General features: G+C 43.1%; 1 long non-coding RNA gene across 1 annotated transcript; it reads right to left on the bottom strand.

The window, feature by feature from the left end:
- Window positions 1–1,070: 1,070 nt before the first annotated feature.
- LOC138798849 (uncharacterized) lies at window positions 1,071–23,127 on the bottom strand. Its single transcript, XR_011364189.1, has 4 exons — window positions 23,001–23,127; window positions 21,121–21,191; window positions 1,954–2,056; window positions 1,071–1,203 (listed from the first exon to the last, which is right to left on the bottom strand). It is a non-coding gene; the product is annotated as an uncharacterized lncRNA (long non-coding RNA).
- Between the last annotated feature and the right edge of the window lie 1,756 nt (window positions 23,128–24,883).

The following is a 24,883-nucleotide window of genomic DNA, read 5'->3' as shown; positions in this document are numbered from 1 at the left end:
GGTGAGGCAGCACCCTAAGGAATGGAATTAGCGTCTGCGAGCGGCCTGACCCTTGATATTATTAAGGATTCTGGGGAAGGTCTAATTAGGTCTAATTTCAGCCGAAAGTGATTTCATTTGTAATATTTCTGGAGATTCTTGCGGTGGGTGCGGAATCTTACATTCTGTTCTTTAAACAAACTGCAATTATGAAGCATTTTCTGTAATATCTCACCCACACATCCTGCATTAAATTATACCTTTGTAGGTGGAGGAAAAGCTCGCTCTTTAAAAATACCATTAATCCGAGAGCGTGCAAACAATTATTTAGGTCTTCCGATATGTTTTTTTCACGTTTAACAAATTATCAGAAATTGTAGAGAAGAAAAACAACTAAAGTTAAACATATTACTTATTCTATTTTCAATATTTGTAGAATTTTGCTATTGCCGTTCCGTACAATGCGTTGCTGGGATACTGAAGATAAAATAACTTAAAGGGAAACTAACAGCGGGCTAGAAGGCTGTAACCTGCTGTTATGTTCCCATAGGGCCGGGAACGCTGAGGATGGAGGTCATTTTGGTACCTTTGGTACTTTATTCAATATGGAAATTAGGTGATTTGGTGCAGTGGAAAAAAAACCGGAGAGGAACTCCTGCCCCTTGATTCTTCATCCGACACTCTTCAGTGACATCATTGCCTTCTTCCTCGGTTATTTGGTGCACTGGGAAAAGAAGGAAGAAGAATTCCTGCCCTTTGATTCTTTATCCGACACTCTTCAGTGACATTATTGCCTTCTTCCTCGGTTATTTGGTGCACTGGGAAAAGAAGGAAGAAGAATTTCCGCCCTTCATTACTCTTCAGTGGCATAATTGCCTACCTCCTCGGTGTCCCCGACCCTATGGGAACATACTAGCAGGTTACAGTCTTCCAACTTGCTGTTAGTTTCCCTTTAATATTTCTGTCAACTCTATGGGAAAAGGAGGGGAGAATGTATGTAATGGAAAGTCTAAGGAGAAAAAAGAGGCTGAGAATGATGTGGCAAATAGTCTTTCATAGCTTTATTAGAAGTATGGACAGCAATCTGCTTAAACTTGGGACAATAAGGTGTTGCATCTTCTTCAACCAGGTTCCAACTGTTTGTCTTCAACTGATCATGTCAACTGGGTCACCTTCCCCAGGACAACTGATATGTGGCTCTGTGAGTCTCCAAAGGGCCATCATCTACCGAGCAGAACACCATTAGAGTAACTGCATATGCATAAGTTGTCTATAACAAGCCATTGGTTGCTATGGTGGATAGACACTTCTTTGCATTCTGATGACCCAGTTTTCTTGCATGAAGACTTAAGGCCCCTTCAAGGCCCTATTACACGGAACGATTATCGTCCGTATTCTGCCGATATTGGCTGCTACGGACGATAATCGTCCCATGGAATAGAGTGCAACATTCAGCCGACATCGTTCATGTCGGCTGATCATTGCAGTCGCTTGTTTTTCAGCATGTTGAAAAACAAGCGACTGATATAGCAGCGATCTGCTGCCGTCGCTCCGTTGAATAGGAACATCGGCAGCAGACGCTGCTGTATCCTTTGGGCTGCCCGGACGATCAGCGATCACCCGTGCAGCCCCCCCGCAGCTCCCCGCCGCCCCTCCCGCAACCATTCGCTCGCTGCAGCCGCTTTGAATAGTGGTGACAGCGAGTGGGGAACGAGGAGCAAACGAGCGCTGAGAGGGCTCATTTTCTCCTCTAGACGACCCATGAAATAGGGCCATTAAACAGGAGTCCAATGAGACAAAGCAGCAAGATACTGTCAGTGACCTGGAGTTGCTGTACGGGGGTGCAGACAACAGAGAAGAGGCGTACTATTGTGTTGTGGAAGAAGTGTGAGTGCTACTTCACACTTCTTCCACAACACAGATATGCAAATATTTGTCTTGTCAATTTTCAGATCACGAACAATGCATACTTACCTTATGTGGTGCTGTGTTATCTGTCTTCCGCCCTCCAGCTCTCACATTCTTCTCTCTGGCCCAGTCTCCTTTGGTTTTCATTCATTCTGGAGGAAGAAGTGGCCTGAACAGAGAGTAGGATGTGAGAGTTAGAAGGTGTGATGCACTAGCGACGCACTAGGTAAGTATGCATTGCTGGTGATCTGGAAATTGTCAGCATGGATATAGGCATAGCCGTGCTGTCAGTTTCCCTTTGCTATTGGCCATACATGACCTGTTTACACAGGAAGATGTGTGGCCAATAGCGATATTTTACACCTCAGTCCAGAAGATTGGATCAGCCATGGATCAGGTGTTTTCTCGCTCCTCTGATTTATGTCACTTTTACACCGACAAATTATCGACTGAAGGAGTGTTGCTAGAAACCAATCCTACAATGGACTACAATGATAAGCAGAATACTTCTTTGTACATAGTCCCTTACTTCAGGGGATCACTTTCCTATCATAGTAGACAAGTAGCCAAAGGGACCAATGTTCGGCTTTAATAGTACGGTAGAATTTGCTTCTGCAAAACACTCTCCCATCTGCACCCGATCCTGACCTTTAGACTTTTTCTTTCCTCCTGCAGGGTCACAAAGCGTCTCCAGAAGCCTGACCGAGCCCATTACTGCTGACTGCCATCAGCCCACAGCCACCACATGCAATGACTATGACCACAGATAGCCACACCCACTGGCTACAGGGTCATGTGACTGAGGTATATAATGTCATCATTGCAGATACAGTTGAGTACTGGATTGGCAGCAATGCTGCGGCAGTGGCGGGATCAATAAAGTTTTCACTTTTTTTTATTTATTTTTTCTTCTTTCTTTTATTTTTAGGGATTCCCAAATAGAACATGAAAGGGCACATGAAACTCATTGTAGTTCCATTTTTTATTACAAACCAACAAAAAGTAGAATTTTAGAAACCATAATGATTTTTACTATACGTAGTTGTCTCCTTGTGCAGGGAGGCTGGTTTTGGACGCATGTCCATGACATTTATCAAAGGGCTTGTTGGTAAATAATTGATTTTTTTGCCCATTTTAAGTCTAAATTCTATTTATGAACCAGTAATCAATGAATATTTTTTTTATCTGCCTATTGGGTATTCACCCCAAAATCCCATAATCCGGGATTTGTGTTCAATTTATTATTTGCAACTTTACAGATAGTCCCACAAACTGATGCAGGCCTACGTCTGGCCAGGTGAATTTGCACAATTTTTTGCAAATATTCTGAGAATATTTTACTCCTAAATGTATGAAAAGTTTGTTGAATTATTTCTATCCGGCTGGGTAAAAAACAGACAAATACTCTTAAAAAAAAAAAAAAAAATTACATGTCTCAATAGTAAATATCACCCATAGTTTAAAAGTAAAAGCAAGAACTGTAGGGCCCAATATTTTATGCTTCTGAAAATGTTCATCTAAGGATATAATCACCGGATAGTAATGACTCCATAATAATCCGCACTATCTGAAATGTTCTATCAACCTGCCACTTACTGCAGAGGCCTCACAAATGAAAGAAATAAACCATGCGAATTTGCATTAATGGAAATGTAGTTCAATTTCCTAATGCTTCGGCTTCTCTAGTTAAAAAAAAAAAAGGCAAAAAATAAAGACGCAACGGCCCGAACTCTAGTTCTGACTGCTGGAAAGCAATAATAGCTCAAACAAGCACAACACAGACACCCTGAGGTTCATACATATAAAATATAATTGGGCTCACACTCTATCCTCCAGGAGACATTGAACACAGAGTGAAATAAATTATAGCCCAGATTACTTAGGAAATATGATAAAACAGAAGCGCGTAAGTAAATATAACTCTGTAACCCCGAGCTACTATCTGACTTGTATCCAGGTCCTAGTTAAATATATATCTATAGCTTATTACTTGTGCTGTGCAGCTTAAAAGATTGGTCCTTATATTAGATACTGTAGATAGGAGATAGATAGATAGATAGATAGATAGATAGATAGATAGATAGATAGATAGATGAAGCTGTACAGCCAATAGTGATATTAACGCCCGCACAAAAGATGTGATCAGGCGAGGATCAGGTGATCGCCCACTCCTCGGTTGATCATTGTCACTTTTACACATACCGATTATCGTCCAAAGAAGTGTTTCTAGCAATGCTTCTGGCCGATAATCCGCCCGTGTAAAAGGGCCTTTAGAGAGACAGATACAGAAGTGTGACCTGAGTCTGTTAGGCCTGGGAGTGGATGCAAACATCACACCTCTATATCATACCCTCCAACTGTCCCGGATCTGGTGGGACAGTCCTAATTCTGGGGTGATGTCCCGCCGTCCTGGGATGGCCCCCATTTGTCCCGCTCCCCCATCTCACCCACCCCCGCATCAACCCCAAGCAGGAAAGCGACGTGAACTGCATAGTTATGAAGGTCACATAGCCCTGGAGCACTGTGGTGGAGTCTGTCAGCTGCAAGTGCCGCATCCTCCTCTCTGCCCCCTTGCATACCTTGCCCTGTGTTTTCCAGTATGAGTGCTCCTTCAGGCACTTTCATGGCTGATGGAGGTATGACAGGGGCAGCCGGCAGGTGGCAGTGTCATCCACCAGTCTCTGCTAGTGGCACGGTTTGAAAACTTGTCTGTGAGAGGAGCGGATCCTAAGAGAGGAGTCACTGAGTGTTTCATGTTATGGGGACTGGCTACCAGTGATACAGTAAGGACAGGACAGTATCTGTTATGCAGTGAATATGGGAGTGCTGATAGATAGATAGATAGATAGATAGATAGATAGATAGATAGATAGATAGATAGATAGGAGATAGATAGATAGATAGATAGATAGGAGATAGATAGATAGGAGATAGTTAGATAGATAGATAGATAGATAGATAGATAGATAGGAGATAGATAGATAGATAGATAGATAGATAGATAGATAGATAGGAGATAGATAGATAGATAGATAGACAGATAGATAGATAGGAGATAGATAGATAGATAGATAGATAGATAGATAGATAGATAAAGAAAATTCAACTGCAGCACTTCCAGACTTGAATTGAAAAAATAAGTGGTTTATTCCATACGTGACATACAGGGAAAACAGCGACGTTTCGCTCCTCCACTAGGAGCTTTCTCAAGCCAGTGGCTTGAGAAAGCTCCTAGTGGAGGAGCGAAACGTCGCTGTTTTCCCTGTATGTCACGTATGGAATAAACCACTTATTTTTTCAATTCAAGTCTGGAAGTGCTGCAGTTGAATTTTCTTTTTCTATATAGACACCTGTGGGTCAGGGTGTAACCGCAGGCACCCAGCAAGATTTTTTCATTTGAGTGCTGCGCTAACTTTGCTTTTTGTAGATAGATAGATAGATAGATAGGAGATAGATAGATAGATAGATAGATAGAAAGATAGAAAGGAGATATGCAGAAAATATCAGCAGCACAAGAAACAGTAAGACCACGGTGCAGATGCAAGCGAATCAAATCTTGACCAGAGATGAATGTATATACCATACAGATACTTCACATCACTTTAACTTCTATGTTACAAAAGAAGTATTTTATTCCATAAACGTGCAAAGCATTAACAATTAGTGCAGCACAGCAAACAGTCACAAATGCAGTGTTTGGGACGGTTTGCTGTGCTGCACTAATTGTTAATACTTTGCACGTTCATGGAATAAAACACTTCTTTTGCAACGTAGATGTTGGAGTGCCGTGAAGTATCCGTATGGTAGATAGATAGAAAGATAGGAGATAGATAGATAGATAGGAGATAGATAGATAGAAAAGATAGGAGATAGATAGATAGATAGATAGATAGATAGATAGATAGGAGATAGATAGATAGATAGATAGATAGATAGATAGATAGATAGATAGGAGATAGATAGATAGGAGATAGATAGATAGATAGATAGATAGATAGATAGATAGATAGATAGGAGATAGATAGATAGATAGATAGATAGATAGATAGATAGATAGATAGGAGATAGATAGATAGATAGAAAAGATAGGAGATAGATAGATAGATAGATAGATAGGAGATAGATAGATAGATAGATAGATAGATAGATAGATAGATAGGAGATAGATAGATAGGAGATAGATAGATAGATAGATACCGTCTGATTAGTAGCTGTAGTAGCAATAATATAAAACTCCTTCTGAAAAAGTTATTGTAACTGAAAAAATATAGAGTTTAAAAAATAGCTTTTATTGATTTACGTTAAAAAATATATATATTTCATACTATTAACGCAGCCATCACCAGAGCACCATAGGTTACACTAATTAATTATTTACAGTTCATAAATGTTCATAACACCAATATTGCACTTTGTGGTTATTGCACATCAAATTTCTTCTGGTAGCTATAACTGTGACCTGGGGCAGTTCACACAGCTATTTATAAGCTACAATTGATATATCGGTATTGGCTATGTGTAGACGTCAGTTCACACTGAAGCATGCGTTTTATTTTGTATTCATGCGTTTTATATTGAATTACACTTAGCCCTATGCACAATACCATATGTGTTGGTCAGAACTTGCACATGTCCCATAAATCTTATTGCACTGTTGGAGGTAGCACCAATAAATTATTGCATCTTGTTATTGCACTAGTAACTTCTCCATTATGCAGTTAATACAAATGATAAGGCACTTCCCTTAGTCCTGTTGATGATCAGGATCGTCCTTTTTGGAAGTTGCCCAAAAGCAATAAGTAGTGGCCCTACGCGTTTCATCTGCGGTAATTCCTCAGGGGCCAATCCGCATCTTGATTCTCCTAGGGACCTTGTTGGTGTGAGGCTTTCTTGCTCCTATGTGTCCGGCTCTGATGATGGCCGCACACTGAACTACTCGTCTTATGCTGGCTTATATATGCAGCTCTGTCCCGCCTCCTGTTTGTCGACTGACATGACTGCCAATTGGAGTAGCACATTCGGCAGCACGTGATCCAGTCCTCTATGGGTGGGTTTACTAGTTGTTTCTCTTAGTTTCTAGGCAACCTGACACGCACTTAGCGTGTCAAGCCTCGCTGTACGCTCCATACTCCATCTGTGGTCTGCGTTCGGTAAGTGAAAGCAAAGTTCAACTTATTCCAATGTAACCCTTCATTTACCACAGCTGTGACATAATATTTAGTGTATTAGCCTTGCAAGGATGATTCGGACTCATAAGACCCATACAGCATCAACGGAAACACACATATGAGATGTAATCATTAAGACCCTGCGGTTTTTGTGTTTGCAGTCTGAATGTCCACTGAGATTCCTTTTGTAGGAGTTTCTTGTTGTAATCCCCTCTTAACTTAGATCTTCTGATCACTTCAATGACTCCACATCTCAGTTCCTCTGGTTGTGATCCATGCTTGTCTTGAAAGTGCAAAGCCACCGGGGTATCCCTTTTATTGCGGATATCTCCTACATGCTCACTCAAACGTTTTCTTATAGACCGATAAGTTTTGCCTACATAGTTTAGCGGGCAGGAACAGGTTAGGAGATAGATTACTCCTTCAGTGGAGCAATTCGCAAAGTTCCTGGATTGAAATGATTCTCCTGTACTTGCACTCATGAAATTCTTTCCTGGCTCAATATATTTGCACATCGTACAATGTCCACATTTGTATGTGCCCACTACTGTGGTTCTTTTATTGCTCTGATCCCCCTCCATGGGTAAGTAGCTGTGTGTTAAGTGGTCCCTCAAATTCCTACCTCGCCTATATGTTATTTGAGGCAAATCTGGCAGGATATGTGAAATTCCTTTATCCATTTTTAGTATTGGCCAGTATGTTTTAAGGATTTCTTTAACCTCCCTGGCTTTTACATCATATGGACCTATGATCCTCATTTTTGCATCCTCTGTTTCCCGTTTAGTATTTGGTACCAGCAGGTCCTCTCTACGTTGCTGCACCGCCCTCCAATATGCCTTCCTCAGAACTTTTTTAGGGTAACCCCTTCTTAATAATCTATCCCGCAATTCAGCTGCTTTTATTTGAAATTCTGAGAAGGAAGAACAATTGCGTCTTACCCGAAGGTATTGGCCCACTGGGATTCCGGATTTTAAAGGTCTCGGATGACAGCTATTCCATTGCAGGATAGAGTTGGTAGCTGTTTCCTTCCGATATACCGTTGTGGCTATCGTTCTATCATCGGAGATGGCAATCCTCAAATCCAGAAACACAATTTCCCTTTTGCTGATGACACTCGTGAATTTTAGCCCCAATGTATTTTTATTAAGGGCATATACAAATTTCTGAAATTCTTCCTCCGTAGACGTCCATATCAGTACAATGTCGTCTATAAACCTTAGCCAGAGCTGTATACAGCTCGTCCATTTTTCCATCTCCTCTCCGAAGACGACCCTCTCCTCCCACCAACCGAGGTACAGATTTGCGTAAGTGGGGGCGCAAGGGCTCCCCATCGCTGTACCCCGCTGCTGGTGGAAGAAGTCGTCCCCGAAGAGGAAATAGTTACGGGTAAGCACAAATTCCAACATCTGTATGACCATCTCATTATGTGGACCATATTGGTTACCTCTCATATTTAGGAAATGTTTAGCTGCGGCTAATCCTCCTTCATGGGGAATGGAGGAGTATAAAGCCTCTACGTCCAAAGAGGCTAGGTAGGCATCACTTTCCACCTGTACTCCATCCACTTTTTTCAGTACATCCATCGTATCTCTCACATACGACGGAAGTGCCTCCACAAACGGTCTGAGGATAATGTCCACATATTGACTGATGTTCTGAGTTATATTGGAGATGCCCGCCACAATAGGGCGGCCCTTTAATGGGGGATATCCTTTGTGCACCTTTGGAATGCTGTAGAAGGTCGCTACTTTTGGATTCTCCGATTTTAGATAGCTATATTCGGCCTGATCAATTAAATTCTGAGTTTTAGCTCTATTGAGCAACGCAGTCAGCTCCCTGCTGAATGCATCTGTAGGGTCACCCTTTAGTTTTAAGTAGCAATCCTTGTCACTCAATAGTTTTAAGCACATGGAGTTATATTCCTCCCTCGACATCAAAACGACATTGCCTTCTTTGTCGGAGGGTTTGATGACGAGGGAGGAATCATTCTCCAGTGACAGCAATGCCTGTCTCTCCCCCTTGGTAAGATTTTGTGATGTAACGTTTTTTTCTTCTAGGTTACGTAGTTCTTTGCTTACCAACTCCACAAACATCTCAATGTGATTGTAATCCCCTATAGGGGGTGTTTTTTTGCTTTTTAACCTCAGAGATGTAAAAAGCAAAAAAACACCCCCTATAGGGGATTACAATCACATTGAGATGTTTGTGGAGTTGGTAAGCAAAGAACTACGTAACCTAGAAGAAAAAAACGTTACATCACAAAATCTTACCAAGGGGGAGAGACAGGCATTGCTGTCACTGGAGAATGATTCCTCCCTCGTCATCAAACCCTCCGACAAAGGAGGCAATGTCGTTTTGATGTCGAGGGAGGAATATAACTCCATGTGCTTAAAACTATTGAGTGACAAGGATTGCTACTTAAAACTAAAGGGTGACCCTACAGATGCATTCAGCAGGGAGCTGACTGCGTTGCTCAATAGAGCTAAAACTCAGAATTTAATTGATCAGGCCGAATATAGCTATCTAAAATCGGAGAATCCAAAAGTAGCGACCTTCTACAGCATTCCAAAGGTGCACAAAGGATATCCCCCATTAAAGGGCCGCCCTATTGTGGCGGGCATCTCCAATATAACTCAGAACATCAGTCAATATGTGGACATTATCCTCAGACCGTTTGTGGAGGCACTTCCGTCGTATGTGAGAGATACGATGGATGTACTGAAAAAAGTGGATGGAGTACAGGTGGAAAGTGATGCCTACCTAGCCTCTTTGGACGTAGAGGCTTTATACTCCTCCATTCCCCATGAAGGAGGATTAGCCGCAGCTAAACATTTCCTAAATATGAGAGGTAACCAATATGGTCCACATAATGAGATGGTCATACAGATGTTGGAATTTGTGCTTACCCGTAACTATTTCCTCTTCGGGGACGACTTCTTCCACCAGCAGCGGGGTACAGCGATGGGGAGCCCTTGCGCCCCCACTTACGCAAATCTGTACCTCGGTTGGTGGGAGGAGAGGGTCGTCTTCGGAGAGGAGATGGAAAAATGGACGAGCTGTATACAGCTCTGGCTAAGGTTTATAGACGACATTGTACTGATATGGACGTCTACGGAGGAAGAATTTCAGAAATTTGTATATGCCCTTAATAAAAATACATTGGGGCTAAAATTCACGAGTGTCATCAGCAAAAGGGAAATTGTGTTTCTGGATTTGAGGATTGCCATCTCCGATGATAGAACGATAGCCACAACGGTATATCGGAAGGAAACAGCTACCAACTCTATCCTGCAATGGAATAGCTGTCATCCGAGACCTTTAAAATCCGGAATCCCAGTGGGCCAATACCTTCGGGTAAGACGCAATTGTTCTTCCTTCTCAGAATTTCAAATAAAAGCAGCTGAATTGCGGGATAGATTATTAAGAAGGGGTTACCCTAAAAAAGTTCTGAGGAAGGCATATTGGAGGGCGGTGCAGCAACGTAGAGAGGACCTGCTGGTACCAAATACTAAACGGGAAACAGAGGATGCAAAAATGAGGATCATAGGTCCATATGATGTAAAAGCCAGGGAGGTTAAAGAAATCCTTAAAACATACTGGCCAATACTAAAAATGGATAAAGGAATTTCACATATCCTGCCAGATTTGCCTCAAATAACATATAGGCGAGGTAGGAATTTGAGGGACCACTTAACACACAGCTACTTACCCATGGAGGGGGATCAGAGCAATAAAAGAACCACAGTAGTGGGCACATACAAATGTGGACATTGTACGATGTGCAAATATATTGAGCCAGGAAAGAATTTCATGAGTGCAAGTACAGGAGAATCATTTCAATCCAGGAACTTTGCGAATTGCTCCACTGAAGGAGTAATCTATCTCCTAACCTGTTCCTGCCCGCTAAACTATGTAGGCAAAACTTATCGGTCTATAAGAAAACGTTTGAGTGAGCATGTAGGAGATATCCGCAATAAAAGGGATACCCCGGTGGCTTTGCACTTTCAAGACAAGCATGGATCACAACCAGAGGAACTGAGATGTGGAGTCATTGAAGTGATCAGAAGATCTAAGTTAAGAGGGGATTACAACAAGAAACTCCTACAAAAGGAATCTCAGTGGACATTCAGACTGCAAACACAAAAACCGCAGGGTCTTAATGATTACATCTCATATGTGTGTTTCCGTTGATGCTGTATGGGTCTTATGAGTCCGAATCATCCTTGCAAGGCTAATACACTAAATATTATGTCACAGCTGTGGTAAATGAAGGGTTACATTGGAATAAGTTGAACTTTGCTTTCACTTACCGAACGCAGACCACAGATGGAGTATGGAGCGTACAGCGAGGCTTGACACGCTAAGTGCGTGTCAGGTTGCCTAGAAACTAAGAGAAACAACTAGTAAACCCACCCATAGAGGACTGGATCACGTGCTGCCGAATGTGCTACTCCAATTGGCAGTCATGTCAGTCGACAAACAGGAGGCGGGACAGAGCTGCATATATAAGCCAGCATAAGACGAGTAGTTCAGTGTGCGGCCATCATCAGAGCCGGACACATAGGAGCAAGAAAGCCTCACACCAACAAGGTCCCTAGGAGAATCAAGATGCGGATTGGCCCCTGAGGAATTACCGCAGATGAAACGCGTAGGGCCACTACTTATTGCTTTTGGGCAACTTCCAAAAAGGACGATCCTGATCATCAACAGGACTAAGGGAAGTGCCTTATCATTTGTATTAACTGCATAATGGAGAAGTTACTAGTGCAATAACAAGATGCAATAATTTATTGGTGCTACCTCCAACAGTGCAATAAGATTTATGGGACATGTGCAAGTTCTGACCAACACATATGGTATTGTGCATAGGGCTAAGTGTAATTCAATATAAAACGCATGAATACAAAATAAAACGCATGCTTCAGTGTGAACTGACGTCTACACATAGCCAATACCGATATATCAATTGTAGCTTATAAATAGCTGTGTGAACTGCCCCAGGTCACAGTTATAGCTACCAGAAGAAATTTGATGTGCAATAACCACAAAGTGCAATATTGGTGTTATGAACATTTATGAACTGTAAATAATTAATTAGTGTAACCTATGGTGCTCTGGTGATGGCTGCGTTAATAGTATGAAATATATATATTTTTTAACGTAAATCAATAAAAGCTATTTTTTAAACTCTATATTTTTTCAGTTACAATAGATAGATAGATAGATAGATAGATAGATAGATAGATAGATAGGAGATAGATAGATAGATAGGAGATAGATAGATAGATAGATAGATAGATAGATAGGAGATAGATAGATAGATAGATAGATAGATAGATAGGAGATAGATAGATGATAGATAGATAGATAGATAGATAGATAGATAGATAGGAGATAGATAGATAGATAGATAGGAGATAGATAGGAGATAGATAATAATGAAGAAGAAGAAAAAGTTTTAAAAAGGCAGCTGAGAGAGAGAGAGAGATAAGATAGGAGATAGATAGATAATAGAAGATAGATAGATAGATAGATAGATAGATAGGAGATAGATAGATAGATAGATAGAAGATAGATAGATAGATAGATAGATCACTGTACATCTGAATGTAGAAACTTGTGAAACATCAAAGTAAAAAGATCATATCCTCACCATCATTTCCTCTAATCAGTCACATTGCTCACGCCCCAGGTGTTCCTCATTTCAGGCTTCATTGTGTGTCTTGTTATCTTTCCCGCTCCTCCATATCACCGTCCTCCAGGATAATTAGTAAATGATATTGTTGTCATTTGCCAACTGTATTAAAATAACGTATCGCTGGCTTTTTTACAAAAAAATAAAATTGACATAACTGACCCATAGGAGAGAATGGAGTTTCTACTGTGATAAATAGGAACAGATGAGCAGACTGTCCTGCCAGATTTTGGTGATTTTTTTCACTTTTCCTTGAAGTCAATCACATCCCAGATTCCATCATACTTGGTGAGGACACCGGCTCTGCATTAAATTCTTTTTCCTTCAAAACATTGAATTCCTTAGCGGAACCATTGGAGTCATTTGGCTGTGGAGCTAGTGGATTCTGTCTTCATAGAATCTTACATTGTACTGCCTAAAATGAAACCATGAGGAGTTAAAGAGGTTATCCAGCGCTAAAAAAACATGGCCACTTTTGCCCCTGCTGTTGTCTCCAGTTCAGGTGTGGTTTGCACATTTACTTCAATGGAACTGAGTTTCAAAACCCCACCCAAACTGGAGACAACAGTAGGGGGAAAGTGGCCATGTTTTTGTAGCGCTGAATAACCTCATTAAACCTTATAGCACATGTTAATTCCAGCCATAATTTATTTGCAAGCCCACAGTAGGACACAGGATGGCCTACAAATAGGGCCAACTCTAGGTTTTCTGCTGCCTGAGGCAAAACCTGAAATAGCACCCAGTGCCCACACTGACAATGCCCCCCCCCCCCCCATTGCACATGCAGAAAGCCTGCAGCTTATAAGTGCACACACACAATCCAGCTCTACCATATATCACCCTGTTCAGGGCACCACCTTACATACTTGGTGAGAACAAGACAGAAAAAGTTCCCAATTCCACCAGTGTATATATATTGTAGTGAAATGATAGAATCAGGGATTTGATCAAATCCCGGGAAATGACCGCGCAGTTGCATAATTTCCCTGGGGAATTGATCAAATCACTGAGCCCTTTCTGGGAAATGATGAAATGACCTCTATTGTTTCCCCCTGCGACATAGAAATCGCTTACCGTGTCACCTCTCTGACCCCCCAGTCTGTCCGCTCTGCTCCCTGTCCGCCTCCGCCACCTCTGTGCTCCCCGTTCCATTCGTTTCCCCTGCTATGCGCCTCCTGCTCCCCCGGCCTGTCCACTCCGCGTCTGCCCATGCTGCCGTATGCCTGCCGGGAGGTGTGCCGTTCTGCTCCCTGTCCGCTTGCGGTCCCGTTCGCCCCGCCCTGTGACATGCCTCCTGCCCCTCCGGGCCCGTCCGCTCTGCTACCCGTTCCCGCGCCAACAGCGTATGTTGTTCTCCCCCATCTGCCCCCGGTCCTTTCCATCACATGCCTGCTTGGGATGTGCTGCTCTGCTCTCCTGTCCGCCCCCGCCGCCATATGCCTGCCAGGGATATGTGCCTCTCTGCTCCCCTATCCGCCTCTGCCACCGTATGCCTGCCGGGAGTTCCCGTCCCCACCTGCCATAGTATGCCTGCCGGGGAAGTGCGCTGCTCCCCCATCCTCCTTTGCCGCCAAACATAGAGCTGGGAGACTCCTCGGTCTTTCACTCGTCATTTCCCTGAAAGGGGTCAGGCATTTGCTCAAATCCCTAGGGAAATGATCAAACGGAGCGTTCATTCCATCATTTCCCGGGATTTAATCAAATCCCTAGTGATTTGATCAAATTCCTGGATTCTATAATTTCACTGCAACATATACAATTCTTCAATCTTTATTGTCTCTCCATATGTCCCTGACATATACAGGAGAATGCATTGTGCTCCATATAAAGGGATAGTGATCACTTGTAGTGTAGTGATGTGTGAAGCATAAAACAATACCTGCAGAGTGTTTGCAGTCCTGAATCCCTTGCATTTTATATCTGTGTCCAGCTATCAAATGCAGGTCATGGGGTCAATGAAGCCAGTGGTGTGTAGCAGATAGTATAATTTATTACCGCTCCTAAAAACATGCCGCCCTTCAGAGACTCTACTAAGCTGCCGCCCTGAGCAATAAACTCATTTTGCCTCATGGCAGACACGGCCATGCCTAATACAGTTAACTTCAATGTCCCAACTGGTCTTATTTAACGGCAGAAAAACTCTTTGGGCCATCCCAGACTTCAGGGTAGGTCTAAGATTTGAGCTATTTGTACACACCGTCAAAATAATGACCGTATTTATTGGATGTAGACAAATAACAACAATTATTTTATAACAAGGACTGTTAATATAAAAATAACGGCGATTGTTTGCCAGGAAATGATGGCAGTTTGATAAACACAGATTGTCAAGCTAAGGGCCCAGAGAAACAGGACAAGTGACGCCATAGCACTGACAGCTGCCCTGCTGTCTCTTCCTTTTGGAGTTGTCGGCTCCTTAGCAGGCCGGCCGTAACCTGAAGACTGACCACTATGCTGTTCAGGAACAAGTTCAGGAAACCGGGAATAACGCAATCAGGATATAAATCCTAGCTTAGGGCCTTATTCCACCGGCCGATTATCGTTCAGATTATCGTTAAATCGTTCGAATCTAAACGATAATCGTTCGGTTGAAATGCAGTTAAGGATTAACGACCGAACGAGAAATCGTTGATCGCTTTATAAGACCTGGACCTATTTTTATCGTTGCTCATTTGCAAAACGTTTGCAAATCGTTCGCATTGAATAAGACATCATTCGGTCGTTTGCAATAAATATGAACTCAATAGCGAAGAAAAACGATCGCAAATATGATCATAAGTAACGATTATCGTTCCTTGGAAATGAGTGAACTTTTTAAGGTCTTTCGCAATAGCGATCGTTTGAGATTGTTAATCGTGAACGATTATGCAAACGATAATCGTCCGGTGGAATAGGGCCCCTAGTCACACTCAACAGTGAGGCTCTATCGCAGGCAAGGAGGATGATGAGGGGAGTAGTTTCACGGAGACTGAATTCCCAGCCCCAGGACATGACTGGGGACTGAGACTCCAACCCTCATCCCACCATAGAGCTGACTGGTGGTGTCGGCTGCCAGTCAGCACACTATAACACCTAACAGCTGTGCCGTCTGGCCTGGGGAGGGTGAATTCCCGGCCGCGACAAATAGTATCTATGGATGCCACTGGCGTGCCCCTAGTAACCGACAAGGTTAACACCATCCCACAGGTCGGCACCAGCTCCTGACAAAGATGTTATTTTAACAGTGTATGAACATAGCCTGAGACTACAACCAGCTGTGTGCACGAGGCTTGAACCTTTCAGAGAATTGATCATGTCCCTCCCACTTCTTGTTTACTTTATGGCTCACGCAGACAAGTCCTACACATATCCCATCATTTTTCATTCTCTTTGAATAGTCATTGGCTTTTCATTCATTTTAGGTTTCTTTTCCTTTTTTTTTTTTTTTTTCCTTTTTGAACAAATTTATTAGTAATCAAGTAGAACAATTTTTGGACCAAGTGACAAATACACAAAAGCTATTATATGTATAAAATATGATCCATGTCTCCCCGTAGCCAAGAAAGTCACAGTTCTGTTATGTAGACTCCCAAGACAAAATCATTTTTCTATTTTAGTTTGTACACATATGAGGAAATTGTCAAAATCTGCCAAAAAGAAAAGTGAATTAGAGGTTGGTTTACAGATAATCCCGTCCTGTATGATCCAGTCTTTTAATAAGAACGCTTTCATAGTCAAACACTAAAAAACCTATATATACAATATAGGCCCAGACTTAAAATCATCTTCCGCCAACCGCTCATGTATCTGTCCCGGCACCACGCACTGTGGCTTCAAAGCTCAGCCAATCGCTAGCCGGGACTGCCATGGCCTTGTATGTCATGATCAACAAAGGAGTTAGATGGAAGGTCAGAGAGGAAGATGTTACAGTAGTCCAAATGGGAGATAATGAGAGCATGTACCAGCAGTTTTGTGGAGTCAGGGGTGAGGAAAGGGTGGATTGAGGAAATGTTTTTCAGGTAAAGGCGGCAGGAGGTGGTCAAGGTCTGAATGTATGGTTTTAAAAAAAAGGGTTGAATCAAAGGTGACCCCAAGGCAGCGGACTTGGGGGAGAGGGGACAGAATGCAGCCAGTGATTGAGAGATTAGATGGAGAGGTGGAGCGAGATGAAGGGGGAAGGATGTCCAGTTCAGTTTTGTCCACGTTGAGTTTTAGAAAGCGAGAGGAGAAAAAGAAAGATATAGCTGATAGACACTTTGGAATCCTGGATAGCAGAGAGGGGACATCCGGATCATGATGTGTCCCAGGCCAAAGGTATAGATGCAGAAGAGGCCGAAATACCTTGAGGGACACCAACAATGAGGGGCCGAGGATAGAAGGTGGTGTGGGAGTGGAAGACACTGAGACACTGTGGTTGGAGAGGTAAGAGGAGATCCAGTAGAGGGCTGAGCTAGTGATGGCAAAGGATGAAAGAGTTTGTAGGAGGAGAGAATGGTCGACTGTGTCAGAGGCAGAAGATAGGTCATGAAGAAGGAAGACAGAGTATTGGTGCAAGGATTTGGCAGTTAGCAGGTCGTTGGTCACTTTGGTGAGGGCAATTTCTGTGGTGTGGTGAGGACGGAAGCCAGATCGTAGGGGGTCAAAAAGCAAGTTGGATGAAAAGTGGGAGGATAGTTCAGAGAAGTGAGATGGGGCGATAGCTGGATAAGAGGGCAAGGTCAAGGGATGACTTATTAAGGATGGTGTGTGTTCATATGGAGAGGAAAAGATGCCAGTAGTTAGTGAAAGATTGAAGTGTATTGAAGAATGTATAAAAGGAATTGTTCACATTGCACAGTCACATGCAAAACCAGTATATCTCTTCAAATAAAGCTCTAATAACTTCACATAGTCCTCAAATTTTCTGTATGCTAACCAGACTAGGATGAAAAAAAAATAAAAAATACGAAAAAAACTTCCTGCAAGTTTATAAGAGTGCTGCCAGTCGCAGGCAGTTTTTATTAAGACTCTAATAAGCTGCCCTGTTTTGCGGTAACCGTATGCCACGAACATAGTACAATGCAAAAGCAAACAACTCCCCTCGTTTGTCAGGGTTATGTAGCAGTGTACCATTATATGGTATTATATAAATCAGCTCCGCGGGATATCAAAGGAAATAGGAGATCATTAAAGAAACAGGTTTATAAAATATTTCCCGGCAAACTCCATGCCAGTGTCAAGAAAGAATCAAAAGTTTAAAGTTTAATTATTATATTTAAGCTCCTCTGTATGCATTTATATCCCATGGGTGCAGACAAGTAGCTCGGCCTTTCCTGTATAAAACAGAATATGTAATGATTGCATTGCAAAGTGTACATTTCCACTACAGCATTCAACAGATTTTAAGTGGGCAAAATAGATGGTTTTAAACTGATGTCAAATATATAGGCTTCAAAGCTGTAGGGGGTGTAGCGAGGGCATTGAATTGTCTTGCAAAGAATGCTGAAAACTTCCTATTAAAATCAGATTTTTTCCCCGTTTTTTTACTAGACTTTACTATTTTACTCGCCAAGGGATTATCAGGCATGAATGCTCTACGTATTATAAGACCGAAGGAATCTTATAATCTTCCGCTGGTTTAAATTACCGGTAATATATCGGAAAATGAAGCCTTCATTAATGAGGGTTCCTGTCTAATTATTAAGGAGTTTTGTTGGCCACACATGTTAGGATTCGGCTCAAGTCAACAACGTGTCTATGTGACGGCACATGCCAAACAGCTGGATCCCATTGGTGCAGATGGACGATGACCTCATAAAATGGTGATAGGATTCACAAGTTTACTGGATTCCCTGACTGGAAACAATTATAGGAGACGGGAAGGAGTTTGGGCCATTTTTACGGATCAGAAAAGGGCAAGCTGGGGGAATTTGGCGTAAAATGGGCACCAGTCTACCCATGACTAATTCTGATGTATTTAACAGGAGGAACTGAATATGAAGGAAATCATAACTTGTGAGTAATCACCTTTTTTTTTAACTATTTCTGAATGGTGTAAAAAAAAATATATTTATTAAATAAAATATGTCTTTATTTAAAAAAACATCTCTATGATAATCAACTATTTTTGTGCTCCTTTCAATTTGTTCTTGGTTGGTGAACAAAAAAGATGGAAGAAATTGCAAGACCAGACTACACAGGTTCATTTGTTGTCTGTTACCATGGAGACGTATATGTCTGCAAAAAAGCCATACAATGAAACTATATGATTTTTTTATTTTATTGCTAACATTTCTTAATTCCTTTATTTCACGTATACATTGATACAATAAAATAATAATTGCATAGACTAAAAAGATGTTCTTTGTCAACTTGTTTTTCATACATTGTTAGGCTATGTTCACACTACTTAAAAGTACGGCCGTGGTTGCCATTGCTTTATGCAATGTGGAATATTGCCTACATTTCTATGGGATCCCGGCCGGAGTGTATACACACTGTGTACGCTCTGGCCGGGATCCCGTGCGGCGCCACAAATAACTGACATGTTTTCTGCGCAATTCATCGAATTGTGGCCGTAGGCTCCGGCCACTTGCTTCATTGTGTGCTGTGGGAGGGGCTGATGCGCCCGCATCAGAACACTGCGGCCGGAAAGATCACCCGGCCGGTACTTGAGTACCCCGATGCTCGATCGAGCACTATGCTTGCTCAACACTATTTACTCGTTAACTGCTCAGTGTACGCTAGCAGGGACTCCTGTCAAAGTAAACAGGGTTCCTATTCCTCTATGTAGTTTACAAGGAGACATGGGAAACACATACTAAGCAGGAGTGTAACACTGTCTACCTCCTGCTCAGTGAACATTCACTAGGCTTGGCATAAAGCATCTGATTAAGTGAGTGCAAGAGCTTACGTGGAGGAGCTTAGAGCACCAACACTTACCTCTAGGCAACATACACTCACTGGGCTCAATGAGTACACCCAGCTCAATAAATACAATGTGTGAGTATGGAAGCAGGGTCTCCTGCTCCTGTACAGATTTTCCAGAAGTGAATCATTCCAGAAGTGAAAATTTGGATGAATTTAAATTAAAAAAAAAATCTAAATAAATTTGATGCCATTCGAATAAATTTTCTCATCTTTAATTACAAAAAATACTAACAATTCTTGTTAATAAACTAGAAAGAAATAATTGAGCCTTGAAGGGAAACTATCAGCAAGTCAGACAAATCGAACCTGCTTATATGTCCCTATTGCACAGGAGACGCCAAGGAGGAAGGTATGCCTCTTACCATCCTCCTCGGCGCTTTTCCAGTGCAGTGCCCCCATACAGCTGATCCGCCCCCGGCCAGCCCACCCCTTTCTAATCATAATAAATGGAGAGGGTGAGCCATGGGCGGGCCAGATCGGTGCTATGGGGGAGGGCAGTGCTCCTAACTAGTGATGAGCGAACATGTTCGTCGCTAATTGTTCGTCGATGAAAAATAATTTGATGATTAGAATGGTTATAATGATCATTTTCGAACATATTCGAACTTGCGAACATGCGCAACTGCGGTATTTACGTTTTGCAGCTGTACGCATCTGCGTAGCTCTAGACCAAAACGCACGCAATCTGTATGCAAATGTATACGCAACTGTGTAATTAACACTTTGCACCTGATAATCTGTACGCATGTCCATAGACCAAAACATACGCCTCTACTGTACGCTGTGCGTTCGTTATTTGTTTGTGAATGTTCGGCGAACAAGAACGCAAACAGATCACAATCACTTTTTTAATGTTTGTGTTCAGACTCTGAACCGAACATCGGGATGTTCACTCATCACTACTCCTACTGGTCACCGGACTGTAGAACGCGTAGCTAACTGCACCGGAACCGCTCAGAGGAGGAAGGTAAGAGACATACCATCCTCCTCGGCGTCTCCTGTGCAATAGGGACATATCGGCAGGATAGATTGGTCTAACCTGCTGATTGTTCCCCTTTAAAAAAGAAGGGCGCCACAAAGGGCTTAAACAAAAGCACCGATTAGTTTTTATTCTCGCTGGAGGTATGCCTTCACCTTTATTGTACGTTGAAAGTTTTATAGATAGGTATATTGTCACGACTCTTAAATCTCCAGGAATCTTACATTCCATTTATATTGTGGGTAATTTACTAAGAAAAGAGAAAAGGAGAAAATAAAGATTGAAGAAATATTTGAAATTCCTAAGTAATTTTACAAGATATTCCGCCATTAATGTGAGACTTATTGGAGTCAAACATACAAAGCCTCTGTATTAAACCAAGTTTATGCTCGTGGGATTCCGCACAATTATAACCGTTGTTAGAGCTTACTGCTATTATTTCAAATGGCTTTTGCAGAAATCTATACAATTAGCATTCAGGCAGAATTGCAATATGGCATTACCTTGTCTCCGAGGTTCGGATCTGACGGGGAGTCTTGCTTGCTCATCAATTTTCTAGCTTTTTTCACCAGCTCTGCAAGATTATGAAAAGTAAAAAAAAAAACTATTATTGACAACGACCCGGCGACAGGCTTTACGCTTGTAAGTAGTTTTTATTTTAAATGTAAAGCATTAACAAAACATGAAAAAAGTTAAAACTATCAACAAAACATCAAACTATGAGAAGCTACAAGGAGACTTTCCTATCTGGGCTCTTAGACATCAATGCAAGCCTGTAATAGGACCCAGGATTGGTCTAGGAGGGGCCCAGGAGGGATGTGGGTTTCAATAATCCCCATAAGATATCATATATCTCCATAAGATTGTATATCACTTGCTGGTGACCATCACATTGGAGGAGATGATGCAGCAAGAACCGTACACACATTTTGTTTGAAATGTTGGTTTGAGACACTTATGCTTGATGGTTACAGGACCTTTTAGGCAAGGTACAGAATGATTCATGTTTTTCATACTTAGTTATGTATTAAGCTGGTGGTTCTGATGTGGTTTTAAACTAGTCAAAGGCTCTAACTTTGCTTCCTGGTTTACTATACACCCACAGTCTTTTCACCCTTGGAACCATGGCTCTTAGTATACATAAATGGTGTCACTTGGTCTGAGAGCTACTGAGAATCTTATTTGAGGAGCTTTTTATTCTTTTGGCCTGTAATTGTGTCTCTCCGCTACTAATGACACATTGCTGGTCACACGCACTGCTCTACCCAGTGGCACACTGCTAATCACCCACACTGCCCCACCAATCGGCACATTATTCATCCCACATTCCTCAATGACACACTGCTGGTCACACACACTCCTCCACCCAATGGCACACTGCTGGTCATGCACACTCCTCCACCCAATGGCACACCGCTGGTCACACACACTCCTCCACCCAATGGCACACTGCTCATCACACACCTCCACCCAATGGCACACTGCTGGTCACACACACTCCTCCACCCAATGGCACACTGCTGGTCACACACCTCCACCCAATGGCACACTGCTGGTCACACACCTCCACCCAATGGCACACTGCTGGTCATGCACAGTCCTCCACCCAATGGCACACTGCTGGTCACACACACTCCTCCACCCAATGGCACACTGCTAATCACACACCTCCACCCAATGGCACACTGCTGGTCATGCACACTCCTCCACACAATGGCACACTGCTGGTCACACACACTCCTCCACCCAATGGCACACTGCTGGTCACACACACTCCTCCACCCAATGGCACACTGCTGGTCATGCACACTCCTCCACACAATGGCACACTGCTGGTCACACACACTCCTCCACCCAATGGCACACTGCTGGTCACACACCTCCACCCAATGGCACACTGCTGGTCACACACCTCCACCCAATGGTACACTGCTGGTCATACACACTCCTCCACCCAATGGCACACTGCTGGTCACACACACTCCTCCACACAATGGCACACTGCTGGTCACACACACACCTCCACCCAATGGCACACTGCTCATCACACAACCCTCTCTCCAACTGCACACTACTAATCACACACACACTCTTCTCTCCCCAATAGCACACTGCTTGTCACACACAATCCTCTTTCCAATGTCACACTACCCATAACCTACACACCTCTACTCAATGAAACACTGCTTGTCACACACGCCTCTTCTCAATGGCACACGGCTAGGTACGCACAGACACACACACTCTCTCTCTCTCTCTCACACACACACACACACACACACACACACACACACACACACACACACAATCTACTCAATGGCACACTGCTAGGTACACACACACTCCTCTACCCTCTGGCACACTGCTCATAACACACACTTACCTCCTCTAGATAGGCCTTTCAACAGTTGTTTTGTAGTGTCTCTATTAACCACACAGCAATGTCTTCAGCTTCTACCTAACTGGCCTCTCCATCTTAGCCCCTGTTGCTTGGGGAGAAAGCACATAGGGGGAGATTTATCAAACATGGGGTAAAGTGAAACTGGCTCAGTTGCCCCTAGCAACCAATCAGATTCCACCTTTCATTCCTCACAGACTCTTTGGAAAATGAAAGGTGGAATCTAATTGGTTGCCAGGGGCGAATGAGCCAGTTTCACTGTACACCATGTTTGATAAATCTCCCCTATAGAGCTTACCGGGTAGGAATCTTCACCGGGTCTAGCTGCAAATTCGCAGTGAGAAATCCGCTACGGATCCGGTACATGTGAACGTACCCTTAAAGAACCAAATTACAAATATCTGACACTTTCTGGCACCGGTTGATTTGGACAAAAAAAATATTGGTGAACAACCCCTTTAACGTTTTAGACCCACTGTTACATGGGCAAGACACTAGCATGTAAGAAGAGTTAAAATTGAGTTATTACTTATGTAAACAGTATGGGGAACATTTATCAAACATGGTGTAAAGTGAAACTGGCTCAGTTGCCCCTAGCAACCAATCAGATTCCACTTCTCATTCCTCACAGACTCTTTGGAAAATGAAAGGTGGAATCTGATTGGTTGCTAGGGGCAACTGAGCCAGTTTCACTTTACACCATGTTTGATAAATCTCGCCCTATGTGTCAGGATGGGGCAGGTAGGGACCGGACACGACAGTCCTGAGTCCTGATGCTGAACCCACCAACTGTCCCTACCTACAGTACTTGCCTCAACCGGCCCTAGGCGGCCATGGACAACCACAAAGACGTTCCCTGCACTGGCTATGTGCACACAGAATAAGACAGACAAACAAACACAAAATGGGATAGTCGTACAGGCAGGGTCAGAACCAAACGGGCAGCGCAGTACAAAAACAAGTAACAGTCGGATAGTCAAAAGCCAAAGCCAGGGGTCAGGTAACACAGTCAAGCAAACAGAGGGAGTCAGAAAGGGGATTGCAGGAGTAGATAAGGGGGAGCTAGGATCAGGGTATGAATCTAATTAGATAGCAAGGAAAGACTGGCTTCAGCTTTCTTTTATGCTGACCAAGAGCCCGATCCGGATCCTCATTGGACCGGCGCTCTGATCTCCCAGGCTCCAGATAGGCAGAGAATCCAGTCCATCACACAGACTAATCAGCTGCAATAATCAAGCCCAGCAGCTTCTCACCTTAACTCCTGCATTGCCAGGAAGCTGAAAAGCAAGCGGGTGTGTCACACAAAAGCAACAACAGGCCCAGTTCACACCAGGTTACTGCACAATCCTGACACTATGGGCAGAAAAACTCGCAGCAGGGTGCACATCCTGCTGCGAGTTTGTCAGCAGCTTTCCCCGTTGACCCCCCGGCCGCCGGAGTGTATACTTCACCTGGTCCCTGCTCCGTCTTGCTTCTGGAGTTCCCAGCAGGTCCCACTCAGTGCGCTGCCCCACCGCAGCACACTGATTCGCTGAGTGGGACGTGAAGACACCGGGAGCCCCGAAGCAAGCCAGAGCAAGGAGCAGATTATGTATAAGCTTCAGCCGGCAGGGGTTTAACAGGGCGGGCTGCTGACATACTCGCATGTGCATCCTGCTGTGAATTAGTCTGCCCATAGAGTTTACTGCGAATTCGGTACGTGTAAACGTACCCTAAAAAAAAAAAAATCTCAAGTCTTCAAGTACTTAAAAGCTGCTGGATGTCCTGCAGGATGTGCTGTATTCTTTCCAGTCTGGAGAGCAGGAGAGGTTGTCTATGGGGATTTGCTACTGCTCTGGACAGTTCCTGACATGGACAGAGGTGGCAGC

This window comes from Dendropsophus ebraccatus, chromosome 8 (assembly GCF_027789765.1).
Source record: "Dendropsophus ebraccatus isolate aDenEbr1 chromosome 8, aDenEbr1.pat, whole genome shotgun sequence".
Classification (NCBI taxonomy): domain Eukaryota; kingdom Metazoa; phylum Chordata; class Amphibia; order Anura; family Hylidae; genus Dendropsophus; species Dendropsophus ebraccatus.
The sequence above is the reverse complement of the archived record's forward strand: the minus strand, read 5'-3'. Positions and strand labels throughout refer to the sequence as shown.